Here is an 18,795-nt window from a genome sequence, read left to right as displayed (position 1 = left end):
AAATATATGTTCCACAGATTCCTCGACTTCACCGCAGATCGGACACAACTTTGAAGTGATCGGAATACCCCTTTTTTTTCCAATTGGGTGTACGGAATGGTAAGGATAATAATTATTGGTTACTTGAAAGAAAGTGTGTAATTTACTTAATTATATGAAGTGGGTCTACTTAATTACTTAGTGTTGACTAAATAATAAAAGTCAAACTTCTAGTTCTAGAAGTAGGCGTTGAGTATGTTTAAAGTTTAGAGACCTCTTTTGTTACAAGTTATAACTTGAAGATGTGTTAATCTATTTCTAATTGAACCTATCGTATTTAAGGTTTTAGTATCCAGAAGCTTTATATGTTGTAATCATATATTGAATACAAACAGTAAAAAGTAAGTAACATTTACAGATACGTGTCCAAAATCAACTAGACATTATTATTTATTGGAATGATGTGAAGAGGGCAAAGTGCAAAAAGGAATTTTACGAAATCTTGAGTTTGATTGAGCGACATAATAAGTCTAGAAAGGGACGGTTTAGTAGTACCTACCGGCCCACAGTATTATATTTATATTGTATGTACAAGTGTGTGAATATTAGCGTATTGTTTTCCAATTCTGCATTACAGCAACAGCAACAGCAACAGCAACTTTGGGCTTGTACACAAATAGCCCAATTCATCATATAACATTCAACATCACATGCAACCATGATATAAACATATTGAGATAAAGTTGATGTATAACGTACAACATACTAATCACTCTTAAATTAATATCTAAAAACTAACTTAATAAGATTTTACAAATAATTAAAAGTTTTCATATAACAATTTAAAAGAATGGGCATTAAACAGTTTAGACTTTGATGGCAAAATTATAACTGTGGCATACTGGCATTAAAAAAGTTGCACCTCACTCCACAGCCTGTTTAAAGTCCAAACTGCCTACGAAACAACTTCCGGACAACACTGCTTAGGAGTTCCGACGAGCAGTCGCCCATTAGTTGTACAGGACAAGCCATCACTACATTGCCAGATTGTACACCATACCACCATCAACATGTTAATCACATAGTTTTCCCTATTTCCACAACCATATCCACTAATGCCCGTCTCCTACGTACAAGTCACCGATGCAATACTTCTCAACAATGGACACGGTTCAGGCCAAACATCATTCGCAAAACCCGAAATATGTTCACAGTTCCACTTCATGGTTACTGGCAACCCATGCAGGCTAACATTTTTCATGCATATTCCTTCAAATGGTGCACCCTCAATCCCCTGCAACATAGGGGCTTTTTTGGTATTAAAACTAACCACATTAGTTACAAAAATACCCTTCACCCTCGGCAGCGCGTGTGGGTCCCACCCGTCATCCGGGTGGTCATCAGCACCTCGGCTAAACCTTAAAGGCACCTGAAGAGGTAGGTCCCCGCAAAGCCCAGTTGGACCCGCAAGACTCACCTTGAAGAGGTACGTCTGCGCAAAGACCAACTAGATCCGCAGGACCCACCATGCTCAGAGATGAAGACAATACACGCAGTAAGCCAGTTGTTCCCGCAGGAAAGCCTCCCTTGGTACAGTACCCTGCCTGTCCCCGCAGTTGTGGGTACAAGCCAAGAAGGAAGGCCACCCGCATTAACAGTAAGGCTACACGCATAAGGCACTAACTCTTAATACTTCAGTAATGTCACCTGAAGAAGGAATTAGCAGGGCGGGAATATTCCCGCCCAAAAGAGCCAGTCCGTACGCTTCTAGAATATATTTTGTACTATACCTACCAAGGTATGGACAAATAGACAAGATCTGACAAAAGCGACCCATGAACCAATCACAGGGTGACAGCTCACCGACAATAGTACGAGGAGGAGCACGCTCCAGTACAAAATGTCACTATCAGCCGCTGCCTACCCACCAACTCCCATCGTGGCACGAACATAGCCCATGGTTGGTGGAAAAGGAATATTATATACAGCTGGCCGTACCTGCTTGGAAACCTACCTTCGGCTATAAATACTCCAACACCTTGGAACGGTATCATCATCTTCTCTCCAGCTATTTCTCTCAATATACACTTATATTCAAAGCAATCAAGTCTGATTCTCACGCCGGAGGGTGGTCACAAGGAGGAACCCCCCCCCCCTTCTCAGTGACGAGCTTACGGTGTCTGTTTTGCAGGTTGAGAAGAATAACCATCTTTGCCGGACCTAACCCTCGTGGGAAACATCTACTTAACCCCAAGATTATCCTTAATCTGCTAGGGTCACTTAGTGTTTCTTCATTGGCGCCATCCATGCATTAAGCTAGAACTAATTCTTCTTTTTCTCAATTTTTTCAAACTTCTGGAAAGATGGTTAAGGTTACTCCGATGCCAAAGCCACCGAGTGACCAAGAAACTCCGGTAACCACAACCCCAGCTACCGGGGGGAACACCGGTGAATACACGATTTTTACGAACACTACCCCGGTTACCCAAGCCGGGGCAAGTGCAGTAAACAATCCTCCCCTGGGATTCATTGGTACCCAGGTGGAGAAACAACAGACGAGGCTTCCCCGACAAACACTAGATCAAGTCAAAGCTTGAGCGGAAGCACGTCAAAAAGAATTCCAAGCCGAGTTGGACGAACGTTTACGTTCACTCCAACAGGCCAATGATGAATTCGGAAGCACTCGACAACAGCTCAACATGAGCAATGATTGCGAGTATTTGGATGATGAAGATTAGGAAGAATCTGACAGTGACGCAAACCCTCGTCATAAGACGAAAGGGAAGCGTATAGAAGCAGACTTCCACTCTAGAAGAAATTTCGAGGGAACCTTCAAACCAAAGAACACGGGGGGAAACCCACGTGACTTCTCCAAAACTTTCAGACCAACTGTTGCGAATGCGGGAATGTCCAAATTTGCAAGGGACATTGCGGAAGCAATCGCTCCAAAGAGTGCCAAACAGATGTCCAACATAGGCACTTACGATGGCATATCTGACCCGGACGATCACTTGAACAGATTTATAGCGGGGGCAACCGTCAGTAATTGGACGGAACCCACATGGTGTTACATGTTCCAGATGACGCTCGTAGGGGCAGCCAGAGCGTGGTTTGATCGTCTACCGGTCCACCACATCTATGATTGGGCAGACTTCCAGCACAAGTTCAGCCAGCACTTCAGTCAACAAAGAAAATATACTAAAGAGCAATGGACGATCCTCAACTGCATTCGAGAGGAAGACGAATCTTTGCTAGACTTCATCACTCGCTTCAACTGAAAGAAGCTAAGTCTGGGCACTATTAGCGAAGATCTTGTCCGCGCCGCTTTCATCCAGGGCGCTGAGTACCCAGAGCTCATTCGCACGTTGACGGGTAAAGATGGCATGCCATCCACGTGGGATGCCATCATGACGGCAGCTAAACGCTTTGCCGAGACGGAGAAGCAACTGGGTAGAAATCTTCCCCAGAGCACAAACCTCTACACGCAGAGAACAAGAGAAAATAACGTCCGTACCGCCCGACAAAATAAAAAGAGGAAGCTTGGTATTTGACAGTCAAGGATAAACTTTGACACCTCATCCAGCTCTCGCCCTCTCTTAGGCGGAAGGGACAACACGCACTCGTCGAACCGGAATCCCAGATGGACGCCACTCACCAAAAGCGTCACCGAAATATTTGCCACCGAGAAACTCCCATGGCCAAAGGCTCCAATAATCCGACAGCGTCATAACGCTGATCAGAGCAAATCCTGTGACTTCCACGGGACAAAAGGCCACACCACGGAGGAATGCACATCTTTGAAGGATATCGTCGAAACATTCGTCAAAGATGGGAAACTCACACACCTCGTGGCATCAATCAAGAACGGAGGGAGGAATGACAATCGGTACAAGGGCAATGGACGAAAGTCCGTCGACATCAGCATTCACATGGTTCATGGCAACGTCAGAGGAAGAAAACGACGAACAACAGAGCCAAGTGCGTGGAAGGAAGCTGAAGTGCGCTTCCCGCGTGTGCCAGGAGGGCCCAACAAAGAAGGCCCCATAGTCATCAAAAGCCAGCTAGGGCACTACATCACGTCCCGCACTCTGGTTGATATTGGCACTTCGTCAACGGTCATGTATAGGCAGTTCTTCGACAAGCTAGACGACGAAGACAAAGAACGCCTAGAAATGGTTTACGCCTCGATGGAAGGGTTTGACGGCAGCACAAACACCCCCCTTGGGTATCCTATCTTTCCCCGTCACTCTCACGGACGGGAAGTACTCCCGCACAGAAGACGTGGACTTCGTTGTAATGAGAAAGCCACACCACACATACGACATTCTCTTCGGGAGAGATGGGATGGCAAGATTTAATGCCGTGGTATCTTCGGTCCATGGTATGATGGGATGGCCAACAGCTGAGGGCGTCGCGATGATCACGGGTATTCCCCCAGGTATGCATCGCATCTGTCTCATCTAAACCCAAACCAAAGATGGCTAAACCAACAACCTCTGAGCCAGAAGAATGGGCCTTCAATGGCAAATACCCTGACCAGGCAGTTACCATTGGCCCAACGATCACTAGTTCCACACGCACCTTACTCAAACGCTTGTTGCAAAAAAACCCCGACATCTTCGCGTGGACACCAGCTGACATGACTGGTGTACCTCGAAGTAAGGCTGAGCATAAACTCAAGTGTGACCCGGCGTTTGCGCCGGTCATACAAAGCGTCGCGTAATGGGTGCCGAGCAGTCTAACGCGTGTAGAACCCAAGTCAAGGAACTCTTTGACGCAGGCATCGTACGCGTTAGTAAATATCAAACCTTGGTTGCAAATCCCGTCATGGTACCGAAATCCAACAAACAATGGCGCATGTACATAGATTCTAAAGACCTAAACAAAGCATGCCCCAAGGATTGTTACCCGTTACCCGAAATTGACCTTAAGGTAGATTCATTAGCATCGTTTCGCCTTAAATGCTTCCTTGATGCGTATAAAGGGTACCATCAAATCCACATAGCCGTTGACGATCAGGATAAAACCGCATTTCGAACGCCCGATGGCACATTTTGTTACCAAATGATGCCATTCGGACTAAAGAATGCCGGATCCACATACCAACGCCTGATGGACAAAGAGTTTCATGCCCAAATCGGGAGGAACTTGGAAGTTTACATGGATGACTTGGTCATCAAAAGCCTCGAGCCTGAGGCGATGTTGAAAGACATCGAAGAAACTTTCAACACGCTCAGAAAAATAAACATGAAGCTCAACCCGAGCAAGTGTTCCTTTGGAATGGAATAAGGGAAGTTCTTAGGAGTCATCGTTACCAAGGATGGCTTCAGAGCGAACACTGAAAAGGTCAAAGCCATTATAAAAATGTAATCACCTATTACCATCAAACAGGCTCAGACACTGAATGGACGACTAGTCGCACTTAACCGCTTTTTGGCAAACCATGCGGATAGGTCGTTCCCATTCGTGTCAACATTGAGAAATTGCTTGAAGAAAACGCACTTCTGCTGGACACCAGAAGCGGAAGCAGCTTTTCAAGAGATTCGGTCACGCTTGATCGAACTCCCAACACTCACAGCACCAGAAGTGGGGGAGGAATTAATTCTCTACCTCTCCGCCACAGACAGAGCAACCGGGGCAGTCTTACTAGTAGAACGAAAAGGCATCCAGATGCCCATCTACTATGTAAGCCGCGTCTTAACAGACGTGGAAACCCGGTACTCTACCCTGGAAAAATTATTCTTAGCGCTTGTACAGGCTTCACGCAGGCTAAGACGATATTTCCAAGGTCACCCAATCACCATTCTCACCAACTTCAAACTTGCAACGTTCTATGCAAACCCGAATTGTCGTGGCGCCTAGCCAAATGGGCAATTGAGTTGGGGGAATACGCGATAAAGTACAAGCCAAGACCAGCCATAAAAGGCCAGGCCTTGGCCGACTTTATTGCGGAAGTTCCCGCATCGCGGGAAAAAGAGTGCCAGAAAGAGGCTCAACCCTCTCCAGAACAAGACATTAACGATGACTGGCGACTCTATACTGATGGAGCAGCCAACAACGAAGGTTCAGACGCAGGGATGAAACTAACTAACCCAGCAGGCCAAGAATACACTTACGCTATTCGGCTGGACTTCCCAAGTACGAATAACGAAGCGGAGTACGAAGCATTCTTGGCCGGATTAAGAATTGCGCGTAAGATGGGGGTGAAAAACTTGGAAGCCCACGTGGATTCCATGCTAGTAGCCAGCCAGATTAACGGGACGTACACGGCCGTGAACGACACAATGGACCTGTACCTCGCACAAGCAAAAACCCTTATGCGCGATTTTAACGATTGCAAAGTTGTGCACATCAAGCGAAGCGAAAACAAATCTGCGGATGCGTTAAGTAAGCTTGCATCGTTTGCCTTCACCCACTTGGGAAAGGACATCCGCGTTGAACTTTTTGGAGCACCATCAGTCCCGCACAAGAAAATTTGTGTCGTCCAAACCGGCACGGAAACATGGATGACACCAATCATAAATTACCTTGCAGCGGGTATACTACCAGAGTCGAAGACACAGGCAAGAAAGATACGTTGTAAATCACTGAACTATCAACTTGTTGATGACATACTTTACAGGCGTAATTTTCTTAGCACACTCCTCAGATGCGTTGACGACCAAGATGTCGACTACCTCCTAAGGGAAGTACACGAAGGCATCTGTGGAGTACACGCAGGTCCACGCGCAGTTGTAGCTAAGCTAAACAACGCGGGATACTTTTGGCCGGGGATGCACACGGATGTGCTGGCCTACATCAGAAAATGTAGGTCCTGCCAGCTTTACGCACCCAACACGCATCGCCCGAAGAACGAACTTGTTCCAGTCACTTCTTCATGGCCATTCCAGAAGTGGGCCATCGATGTGACAGGCCCATTTCCCACAACAGCAGGGAATGTTCAGTTCCTAGTGGTAGCCATCGACTACTTCACCAAGTGGATAGAAGAAAAACCCATAGCCCAAACAACCGCAAAGCATATCAAAAGATTTATTTGGGAATTTATTATTTGTCGTTTTGGACTTCCACAGAATTTGGTGAGCGATAATGGCACCAACTTTGCTGACCAGAAGCTACAAAAGTGGCTGAAAGAGCTTCAAATCACCCACACCTTTACCTCAGTGGCACACCCGCAGGGTAATGGTGAGGTGGAAAGAGCAAACAAAAGCATCGTCGACGGCATAAAGAAAAGACTCTTGGAGCATAGATCCGGTTGGGTGGACGAAGTTCCACACGTCCTTTGGGCAAACATAACGCAGAAAACGGCAAGCACGGGCGAAACCCCGTTCAGCCTCACTTATGGCACTGAAGCCATGGTTTCAGTCGAGATCGGTCTACCCTCTCCAAGAGTCATTACTCAACCAGAAGACAATGATACGGAAAGACGGTTAGACCTTATGCTAACTGAAGAGCACAGAGACTTAGCCGCAGCGCGTGAAGAGAACTACAAGCGACAAATGCAAAAGTACTACAACACGCGGGTGAAACTCTGCAACTTCAATGTCGGAGACTACATACTGCGTAACAACGAGGCTTCGAACCAGGAGCGCCCAAGAAAGCTGGCCCCGGTCTGGGAAGGGCCATACATTATTAAAGAAGTTCTGGGAAAGGGCGCATACCGGCTCGAAGGCTCGATGGCACCCCCATCCCAAGAACATGGAATGGAGCTCAATTACGCAGATGTTACATGTAGATCAATTCCAAACTTGTAAAGAAAAGGCCTAGAGCCACTTCTAATGGAAATGATTCTCCTTATCACATTGATGTTGATAGCCTTACCTTTATACTTATGAACTGACCACACTGATATGCCGGTATTCACCGCATAAATGAGGGAGGAAGTAAGTCGTTGCATGTGGAAAGCGGCACAACCCGCATAAACACAAAAACAGCAAAAGTTTCTAAGGGGGAGATGAGGAAAACCTTGTAAAGAAAAGGCCTAGAGCCACTTCAGACATAGATGAAGTTTGGTCATCCTACTAAGTGAAAGTGACGGTCCTACCCGCACAATCATGATAGAGGAAACAGAACATTAACCTATTATCTGACACGCGTCGAGAGGTTAACTTATTCAAAACACTTAGAAAATTGCTAAGTTAAATCATATAATGTTTACAAGGCAAGGCGTTAACAAAACATTTATATTCACATTAAAAACTGTTCAAACATTACAAAATGGCTTAGTATTTACTCGCCTACAAAATGTACAAATCTATCCTAACGGTTGGGAGGAATCTCAAGATTCAGGCTTCGGGACCACTCCCTCCAAACCCACTTGAACCCGCACCATCAGTTGGCTGCGATTGTTCAAGGAAAGATTTGAGAACAGCTAGCCCGTCATCAGCAGCAGCAACTTCATTCACCTTCTCCACAACCGGATGCGAGAAGGCAGCATACTGGTTCACAGCTTGGTCATAGGCAGCTTCAGTGTCAACATCGTGTAAAGGAAATTTGGAAGGCGGGATGCCTTTCTCTGCAAATCCTAGACCAAGCAAGAAACCAGCCTTCTCTCCATCCTCATGAGAAGCGTTGAGGGCTGCACTCATGGCATCATCATAGGATGTATTCGCGAAAATCCGATGCACAACCTACACAAAAAAAAAAAAAAAAAAAAAAAAACTTTTCTAAGTATAAAGAAAAAGAGCAAAAAGCAAACAGTTATGGAGCTATGCGTACCTGCGGCAACGCTTCTCGTAGAAGCCAGTCCTTATTGGACAGAGCCTCTTGAAGGGTAGCGTGAGCTTGATCGCGTGCGCGTTCGGCCTCATTCTTGTTTAAGTTGGCGAGCAGCACTTCCTTGGCAGTAGCCTCCTCAACGCTTTTAAGCTTGCGCTCAGTGCGATCAAGCACACCCTTCTGATCCAAGAGCTCCTGTAGCTTCTTGGAATCTTCCAAAGCCAAAGCCTCATGAGCCTGCTGAAGCTTCTCCAGTTTAGCTTTTAATTCTTCATTCTCAGTGCGCAGAGGCTCAGCAACGGCTTTAGCTTTGGTGGCCCTTTCAGTTGCATTACGCGCAGTTTCCTTAGCCAACCTAAGCTGTTCGTTAATAGCTTGGGTAGCCTTGGAACGGGCCTCATGCCTAGCTTGAATTTCGGCCTCAAGATCCTTGAAGGCCTTCTCTTTCTCCGCAGCGGTGGCGGCAAGCTTCTTGTTCTCCTCCCGCAGCGATCGCACCTGAGCGCCCTCCAAGCTACGCACATTCTTTAACTTGTCGTTTTCACGACAAAGTAACTCGACACGCGGCTGCATCCGGGCGAGAAGGATTCGGAGCTCGTTGGACAACCTGCCCTCCTGGTAGCTAGCCATTGCCTCCCCCAATGCACCGCTTGGAGCGGCATGGCGCGCCCAGTCGACGCAGTCTGCAGCCGTCCGGAGGGTTGTTCCCTGGCGGATATTCCACCTCGGAGCATAAACATCATTGGAATCCGAAACTGCAAAAACAAAAAACAGTTAGGAAAAAATGACGAATGGATAACAGGCCAAAGTAACCCCACGCACATGTAGGGTCGATAACAGGCCGATAGCCGCTAAACCCATCACCCGAACCTAAAGGATATCCATCCAAGAGGTCAAGGAGATGGGAAGGAGGCAAAGATTGGACCCCCTCATCAACAGAGGTAAGTCTAGAGGTCCCAACTCTAAACATACCTGAAGAACCAGCCAAGGACGAGGTAGTCGCTGACGCCGAATGTGACACTGCAGAAGCCATTGAGGTAGAGACCATCGGAGATGAACTCATTTGAGATGAACTCATAACCGTGGTAGCCGCCGCAGATGAGCTTACGGAAAAAGTCACCGCCGGTCCGGTGAATGATGTAGCAAAGATGGCACTGACGGCCGGTGGAGAAGTTGAACTGCTCAACGCAGCAACGAAACTGGACGCCATCGTCGGCACATCAGCCATGACAGATGACGTCATAACTGGAACAGTTGCTTCAACAGTATAAGCAACTAAACCAGTACCATAAACAGGCGCAGCAGCCTGGGTCATCGCCTTGGATAGGTTGACCAAACCTATCGTCGTGGGTCCTGAACCACTTCCTCCCGCACCGCTCTCAAAAGCAGATAAGTCCACTCCTGCATAAAGAAAAGCCAAAGATAAAAAACAAAGGCGGAAGGAAATGCGGAAAAGGTACACAAAATATACTTACGGGTTTTCTTAATCTTGAAAGCCCTGACAGGCGGAGATGGACCCGAGGGAACTGGCCTCTTCACGCCAGTCACCTTCGCAACGCTTGGTGGCTCGGAAGTGACTGTCTCAACCTCTGAGACAATGGTCGCGTCACCACCAAGGTTCCCCGCCGCCTCCTCACTTTCAGTCTCGGAATCAGACTGATTCCCTAGGTCAACGAAGGAAGCAACCTTCGCTTTGCCCTTCACGCCAGCCGCCTTCTTTTTCCTCACAATGAAAGGCCCATCTGCGGATCCCTCATCAGAAGATGACAAGATCAGAGGAATTCCCGCAGAAGTTTGAGCATGAAGAGGACGGGGATTAAAAAACTCCTTACCTGGCCGAGTGGCGCTTAAAATCTCGTGGCCTGGCGGGTAGACTTCTACAAATCTATCCGCAGTTTGCTCCAAAATGGGCAACTCGCTCTCATCGAGATCACGAGTACCCAACCGTGCGGGACCACCAGTCTCCAGCGGGTGCAAGAGCGACTGCAAGTTGTTTCCTTCTGAAATAAAAAGATAACAATGTTAGAAGAAAATCCTAAACCAACACAAAAGACGGAGCATACCATAAGGAATATAGTTCAAACCGTATTCAAGGACGATGGGTATTTGCGGCGTCCCGGACCCGGCATCCTTCCACACGCGGCTCATCCCAAGCATCACCATCCCATACTCCGTGAAGCGATAAACCGGAGTCTGAATCTGGGAAATCATGGTGAACCATTCCGTCTCCTGGTAATTGGAGGCGTGAAGGTTAGGAAGTGCCCTCCCATTCTTGAACGTCATCGCGATGGGGACGACGCGAGCGGAGATTTAGAAAAACTCCCGCTTCCAAGAACGAAGACTATGCTCAGTAGCCCAGATCTTCAAACCCTTGATCCGAGTAACAAGGGTATACCAACCCTGGATGCACCTCCAAGTGTAGAAGGTCATCAGGCGGTCGACGCGAGGCTCGATACCCAAAATACGGCACACCCATTCGAAATGGCGAACTTTGGCAATTGCCATTGGGTGCACCTCCGTCAAGTAAACACCGTGTTTCTCCAGAACACGGTACACGAACTTCGTATTCCCATATAGGAAGAACAAAGCGTAGACCCCTATCTTGCCCTTAGGGGCGTCGTATACGGTCTGGTTGGCCTCCGGGAACTTCGGCTCATACGGCTCCAGCATGAACTTCTTGACGATGTAATGGTATACATCGACAGAAAGAGTACATTGGCACTCGCCAGCAGTACTCTTATCGTCCTTATCGGACGTGGACGTCGGGTTCTCGAGGTAAACATCGGACTCCTCAACGTTAACCTCGGGGTCATGAGTAGAAGAAGACATTTTTTAAATGTTAATGAAAGAAAGCGGTTTCAGGAGAATGCTCGCCGGAAAAGATGAGTATTCGCCGGAAATCGCTTAAAAGGAAAAGAAAGGTGAAGTGAAGGTATGGGACGAGATACACCCTCTCCCCCTTTATATACTCATCGCAATGAATGCGATGAATTTAATGCGGATGAGAGAGAAAGCGCAGGCGCAGTGACACGGCGACACGTGTGGATAAAGCAATCTGGCAACAGGTGTCGGAATGGCGCGTGTCATGAAACTCGCGCCCAGGCGCCTGAAAAAGCGTCCTGATTGACCACATGCTGTCACGTCGTCATAACTTCCTGCACGTCCTGAAACCGTCAGAAGACGCCAACGTCCCTTCAACCGTTTGGACTGTCCTTATCCTTTCACCAACTCTCCGAATTCCAAAAAGATTCAAAAATAAGAGGGAATATACCCCCTTACCTTGGAAAGCGAGAAACCATAAGACAAGTGCGGGTACATTGTCAATGCTAAACCCTTTACATACTTAGCACTTGCGGGGAATTGAAGCCAAGAAGATACCTTGGAAAACAAGAAACCATAAGACAAGTGCGGGTACAGTGTCAAGGCGAAACCCTTCACATACTCAGCACTTGCAGGGAATTGAACCCAAGATGGATCTTATGGGTCATGCTTGCGGAAAGGGAAATAACACCCCCGCATGACGAGAACGTTGAGAACTAGATTGTTTGAAGCTTCAAGGTGGAATTGGTTGTTTAACATAACTGATCACTATGTCTAAAACTACCAATACCCTATGGAGAATCTACACAAGTGAAACTCAACGCACCCGACTTGCGGAGAGGTTACGCACCTACCCGCTTCATACCCAAAGACCAGGCAGAAAAAGTCGGGAATTTTCTGCAAGTGACATTAGGAAAACTGCGGGAAGAATCCCCACGGAGAACCTTAAAAAACGAAAACCCCTTTAAAACCCCTTGCTTAAAGTCCAAAAGTTCACCTCACTTATTAACAATTCATGAGAAGAACAATGGACTAGGGGGACTTGAAAAGGTAGGTCCCCGCAAAGCCCAGTTGGACCCGCAAGACTCACCTTGAAGAGGTACGTCTGCGCAAAGAACAACTGGATCCGCAGGACCCACCATGCTCAGAGATGAAGACCTTACACGCAGTAAGCCAGCTGTTCCCGCAGGAAAGCCTCCCTTGGTACAGTACCCTGCCTGTCCCCGCAGTTGTGGGTACAAGCCAAGAAGGAAGGCCACCTGCATTAACAGTAAGGCTACACGCATAAGGCACTAACTCTTAATACTTCAATAATGTCACCTGAAGAAGGAATGAGCAGGGCGGGAATATTCCCGCCCAAAAGAGCCAGTCCGTACGCTTCTAGAATATATTTTGTACTATACCTACCAAGGTATGGACAAATAGACAAGATCTGACAAAAGCGACCCATGAACCAATCACAGGGTGACAGCTCACCGACAATAGTACGAGGAGGAGCACGCTCCAGTACAAAATGTCACTATCAGCCGCTGCCTACCCACCAACTCCCATCGTGGCACGAACATAGCCCATGGTTGGTGGAAAAGAAATATTATATACAGCTGGCCGTACCTGCTTGGAAACCTACCTTCGGCTATAAATACTCCAACACCTTGGAACGGTATCATCATCTTCTCTCCAGCTATTTCTCTCAATATACACTTATATTCAGAGCAATCTAGTCTGATTCTCACACCGGAGGGTGGTCACAAGGAGGAACCCCCCCCCCCTTCTCAGTGACGAGCTTACGGTGTCTGTTTTTCAGGTTGAGAAGAATAACCATCTTTGCCGGACCTAACCCTCGTGGGAAACATCTACTTAACCCCAAGATTATCCTTAATCTGCTAGGGTCACTTAGTGTTTCTTCACCACCTTAACATTCTCCATTGTAATATTTGTAATTGTGATATTTTCAATATACTCCCCTCTACCTTTGTCGGTTTTTATTCGGACCCCCGCTGCTGAGTTTCGAATGTGAATGTTTTCCACGTGGATATTTGAAATACCACCCGACATTTCACTACCAATCCCGATTCCTGAACATGTCGGGGTTGTACCCGACACTCGTCTGATAATATTGTTGGAGCTTGGGCGGGCCAGGGATGTCCCGTATTGGTCCCACCCGCTTTTTATAGCTACAAGGTCGTCCCCGCTTTCTATGTAACAATCTTCGATACAAACGTTTGTGCATGAATCTGTTAATGATTTAAAAAAAAAATTAAGGTGTGTCTGTAAGGGTAGAATGGGAATTTTGAAAACTTCGCGATACCTGGGTCTATACCGTCTGTATTTGGAGCGTTGAGTGGAGCCAATATTGTCATGTCTTTTATCACAACATTACTGGAATAATGAAAGAAAGCAGTTAGCTTTTTATCATAACATTATTTTCATATCTAAAACTTGGGTTTGTATCTTTAATGTGCATGTCACATTGCCCTCATTATGCTGATTAGAACAAACAAGATCATGTGCAAGTTTGTGTTCATCACATAGAACATGTGAAGGATCAATAGCCATGTGTTTCAAGATTCATTAAAGAAAATAGACAGTTAAATGATGGTCAATTTCATATATACCTCTACAAAGTTATCATATATATTTCATTAAGGAGAATATAATAAATGGCCATTTTACCCTTAATCTTTTAAAACTATGAAATTAAATGGTGAAAAAGTACCTTTGACCAACTTCTAAATGACTACACAAAATTAAGTTATAAGGAAATTTAAATAGTCATATGGCATCTATCAGTCTATCAATCTTGACTTTTATGATAAAGGTGCAATCTTTGACTTATAAAAGTCAAACTAAGAAAAGAGGAAGATCAACCTGCAATAAACAGGATGAATGGTCCAAAATGGAGAATTGAGAATTGTAAGGTTGGAAATGAGTATGTTTCTTGAGTTCATGATTTCAAGGAGGTGGCCTCTAGTGTGTTTCAAAGTCCTATTCCACCATAGGTCCCACCACATCTTACCATTTCCATCAATTGTCCCATTTTGCCCTGAAGTCATCATACACAAAAAGTCAACATTTTGATTTTAGGATCAATGGATGAAACATTAGGATGAGGGGTGTGGGGCTTTAATGGGGGTTTTAATTGAGGCTCCAACCAATAATATTATGACGTGTGGCAGACAGAGAAACTGGATAAGGGGGGTGTTGGAGCCCCCGTTGGAGTCTCTGGCCTTGGTGTGGAGGGGCTCCAGCAGAGGCTCCAGCGAATTTTTTTTTTATTTTTTTATAAATATATTCAAACAACGTATTATTAAAAAAACTCATAAATTATTAAAAAAAACACACATTAATAAAAAAACACATTAATATCTAAAAATAAAATAAAAATTAAAGTACTAAAAAAAACATTCTTCTTATTCTTCGGCTTGGTCTTTTTCGATCAACCTCTTTCGGATACGTTCCTTTTGCTTTTCCATTAGCATTTGATCGACCGGATTTAGGTTACTGAAGTCTCTAGTAAGAAAGTTCAAATCTCTCATTCGACTTTTTTCCTTTTTGTCATAAGAGACCACCTCCATGGTTTTGTTGAATTTATTGAGGGATTCAACAAGATTGGCGATGTTTACGGCTTCCCCCTCAGCCGGTTTTTTCCCCTTGGCGTCCCTTCCCAATGGCCACCTCCTCGGCGGTGAAGACGTTTCCTCCTCCGCAATGTTTAGGTCGAATCCAACGCGGCAATCCGACCCGGTTGAAGTGCTATACGCTCCAGACGAACTAGTTTTAGTCCGTTTCGGCCTTACTTCCGCATCAAAGTCCGGCGCCACCAGCTCAACCCACTTGGAACACCTTTTCAACATCTCCCACAACTTTAAATCGTCCCACGTCTTCACCATCCCATACCTCCGCAAACACTCCTGCTTCCACTCTTCGACCGTGAAATTGTAAACCGCCAAATCATCACTGCCACTTGGTCTCATACGACCGCTGTTCCTGTTGAAAAGATTAGTAAACAAGCCGACAAATTTTCTGATTTCGGACCACCGACCCGAAATCATATCGGCGTTCCGCTTTGTACTCCCAACGAGCATGTAGAACGTCTCCCTAACCTTTGTCCAAAAAATCTTGCTCTTTTGGTAGTCGGCTGCAAAATGACTAAATAAATTAGATTTCCATTTAACTTTTTTATTAAAAATCATTTTTAAAAACGTTAAAACAATTACCGCAACGCCGATCCTCAGAAATGACTATCCAAGCCCGACACAAGGCTTCCTTCTCATCCAAGCCCGACCCGTCCGTTGCAACTTGTTTTTTCCGGTGGACGCGTCTTTTTGGTCTCGTAGCTTCACCGTGTGATTCTTGTGTCTCCGGAACAACAAAGTTAGGAGACGGTTGTGTGTTGGATGGTTGAAAGCCGGATGATTCTTGCGGCTCCGAATAAAACATCGGTTGGTGCGGTGACGACCATAAATCATCGTCAAGATAATCTGAATCAAGGTTTGGGAACCAATTTCCAGCCATTTTTTTTAAAAAAAGTTGAGAAGATGAATTGATTTTGGGTGAAGGTTTGAAGTTTTGGTATAAAAATGGGTGAAATGGGGTACAATTATATAGGAAAAATATATTTTTTTTTTGTTTGTTCGGCTCCCAACGATCAAAAAACCATCAAAAGTTGTGCAGCCCTCTCTCTTCTCCCGCTAACCGACTCACGCCTGCATTGTTTTTGGCGTTAGCGCCCCGTTAGCGCCCCCGCTAGCGCCCTGGTGGTGTGGTGTTAGCGCCTGGGGGCGCGAGCGGAGGGGCTCTAACGCCCCGTTGAAGCCCCACACCCCTCAGTCTTAATTCAAAATACATGCAACTTTGGATCATTAAATAAAACAAAATGTACTTTTTGTATTGAACATGGGATTATTCAAATTTATAATCTTCAAGAAATATAATAATATACAGAAAAGCATCCGAATTACAGGTATGATTCCCCTTTGTGGTGTGTGACAAATAAGATAAATATTTTGGCCCTAAAATATATAGTTTTGATTCTCCTTTATAAAATAATGCTAAAGATCTTGATTTCCCGCCCCACATTAGTATTTAAATAACCAAAAGAACCGAACAAGTTCTAATGACAGCAATTTTATTCTAATGACAAGAAAAGGTAACATGATCTGGAACTTTTTCCTACGTGTCATAATAATCAAGAATATTAGACGGATTAATAAATTAGCATACATAATCTTCTTTGTGAATCTTAAGATTAAACGGGCCTCTTTTATGGTCAAAAATCTAGTTCTTATAGTTCTCTACTAGAAAAGGATTCCGTACCGAGTGACATATTATACTATCACAGACAATAACTCAACAAGGTAACAAAAATTCAAATTATTAGTAAAATCATGTCAAATTTGGGTTTGAGAAAGGAGACATTTGACCTAAAAAAAGGACAAATTTACCTCTAAGTCAAATTAAAGCACACTCTAATGAAACTTGTTCCTTAAGTAGTGAAAAGTACATTTGGTATTAAAAAAGTGAAACATGGTGGTGTACCTGTAATGACAACATTTGCGAGACCATCACCATGTATCAGACTTATATGTCTCCCTCCAAGTCTCTCTCTTCCTCTTCCATAAGAAGGTAGGCTCAATTACAGGCCACTCTTTCTCATCCTAAAATTTAAACAAAGTTTAATAATAGTATAATACACAAAACTATATAAACTTAAAAGTTTAAACACATAAATAAAAAGGGCATGCATTATACCAACACCATGTTGGTTATCCAGACACCAAATGAGACCTTTACCACTCGTATACGCCTATACGGGTCGTATAGGTACATAACTGTGTCAGATCATGTCGGCATGTGTCAGTTTTGTCTCTCTGGCTTGTATAGCTTTAAACGAGTTAGCATAGACATTAGACATAAAGTACAGGCTGATAAGTCAAACATTGTTGTGCAAGCGAAAAATATACGATTCGTATAGCCCCTACTAGCATATAAGGCTCTATGCGTGCTGTGAAGCCTTATACGAGCCGTATAGACTGCAAAAAGCTATCACTTTGTTCCCATCATACATTTATTAGTCCCGCGTAACCTATACGAACCGAATAGTCCTATTTCTTATGTTTTGACCCGTTACAACCCTTAAAAGGTTCATTAATAAATTATTTTATGACAAGTATAAAGTCAAGATTCTGACTTTCTTACAACTGACAATAAAGGCTTTTTAAGTTTGAACCAAACAAAACAAAGCAACTTTTATCAGGCTACAAGTTCCATGTGAAATTAAATTACCATTGAATTATACAAAGTAAAAACAGGGGAGATGTGCAATTACCTTTGAGCCCATAATAACAGCACCTTGTTCAAGAAACAAGGTAAAATTACTGGTGAGATTAAAACTTCCAGTGACCCATTTACCCCTGGAAACATTCAGCTGGGCCCCACCGTTCATTTCAAATTCCTTTATTTTCCTCATCGCCGCCGCTTAGTGGCATAATTGTAATTAACCTAAAAATACTTAACGCATACCCATCAAAGTCCACCATCGCGACCATCGTCTACTGTCATGAGCACCACCATCGTCTGTCACCACCATCGATCGTTGGTCACAGGTCAGTTAAGCAATTTCCAATTGAAATTGTTGATGAGCTTAATTGATCAATTAACCTTGAAATTGATCCAATTAATCATCAATTTGAAGTTTTTGTCGATCAATTTTGAGTTTTGAGTTCTGGGTTTTGACATTGAATGTATTAACATTAAGTTTATACGATCTGTTTATACGTTATGTTTAAACATATTATACGTTCTGTTTAAACGTTCAGAACATAATCAATTAAACTTTAAAAGTTCAGTACAAAAAGTTTATACGTTCTGTTTATACGTTTTTAAATAATGTTGTTTATAAGTTCAGTACAAATATTGTGTTTAAACGTTCTGAAACAAAACGAAATACCTTTAAACGTTCTGACCAAAAAAGAACATCTTTAAACGTTCTAATACATTCAAAGAAGATTTGGGTGTTCAAAAAAGTATTGAAGTTCTGATAAAGTTTAGAAGTTTTAAGAAGTCTTGTGTGTTCAAACTGATAAAGTTTAGAAGTTCTAAGAAGTTCTGGGTGTTCAGAACTTCTAAAACTAACAAAAAAAAATTAAACACCTGTAAACATGAAATTAAACATTGAAATCATTTCATATAATCTCATAATCATCAAAAAATCGTCAATCGACCGTTAATTTGATCATTGATTCGATCATATGAACAAAAAATGGAACGTCTGCAACTGGG

The 18,795-nt window shown here is 44.3% G+C and overlaps 1 pseudogene across 1 annotated transcript; it reads right to left on the bottom strand.

Annotated features, from left to right (window-relative positions):
- Nucleotides 1-1,105: 1,105 nt before the first annotated feature.
- Nucleotides 1,106-18,103, bottom strand: LOC143596002 (putative polygalacturonase; annotated as a pseudogene). Its single transcript, XR_013146628.1, has 7 exons — nucleotides 18,037-18,103; nucleotides 17,843-17,991; nucleotides 17,053-17,171; nucleotides 14,383-14,557; nucleotides 13,823-13,893; nucleotides 13,426-13,748; nucleotides 1,106-1,408 (listed from the first exon to the last, which is right to left on the bottom strand). The product of XR_013146628.1 is annotated as a putative polygalacturonase (transcript).
- Nucleotides 18,104-18,795: the final 692 nt, after the last annotated feature.

This window comes from Bidens hawaiensis, unplaced genomic scaffold, assembly GCF_021521415.1.
Source record: "Bidens hawaiensis isolate Kalapana, Puna unplaced genomic scaffold, B.hawaiensis_p1.1 tig00045938_1, whole genome shotgun sequence".
NCBI lineage: Eukaryota > Viridiplantae > Streptophyta > Magnoliopsida > Asterales > Asteraceae > Bidens > Bidens hawaiensis.
This window is presented reverse-complemented; position numbering and strand designations above follow the sequence as displayed.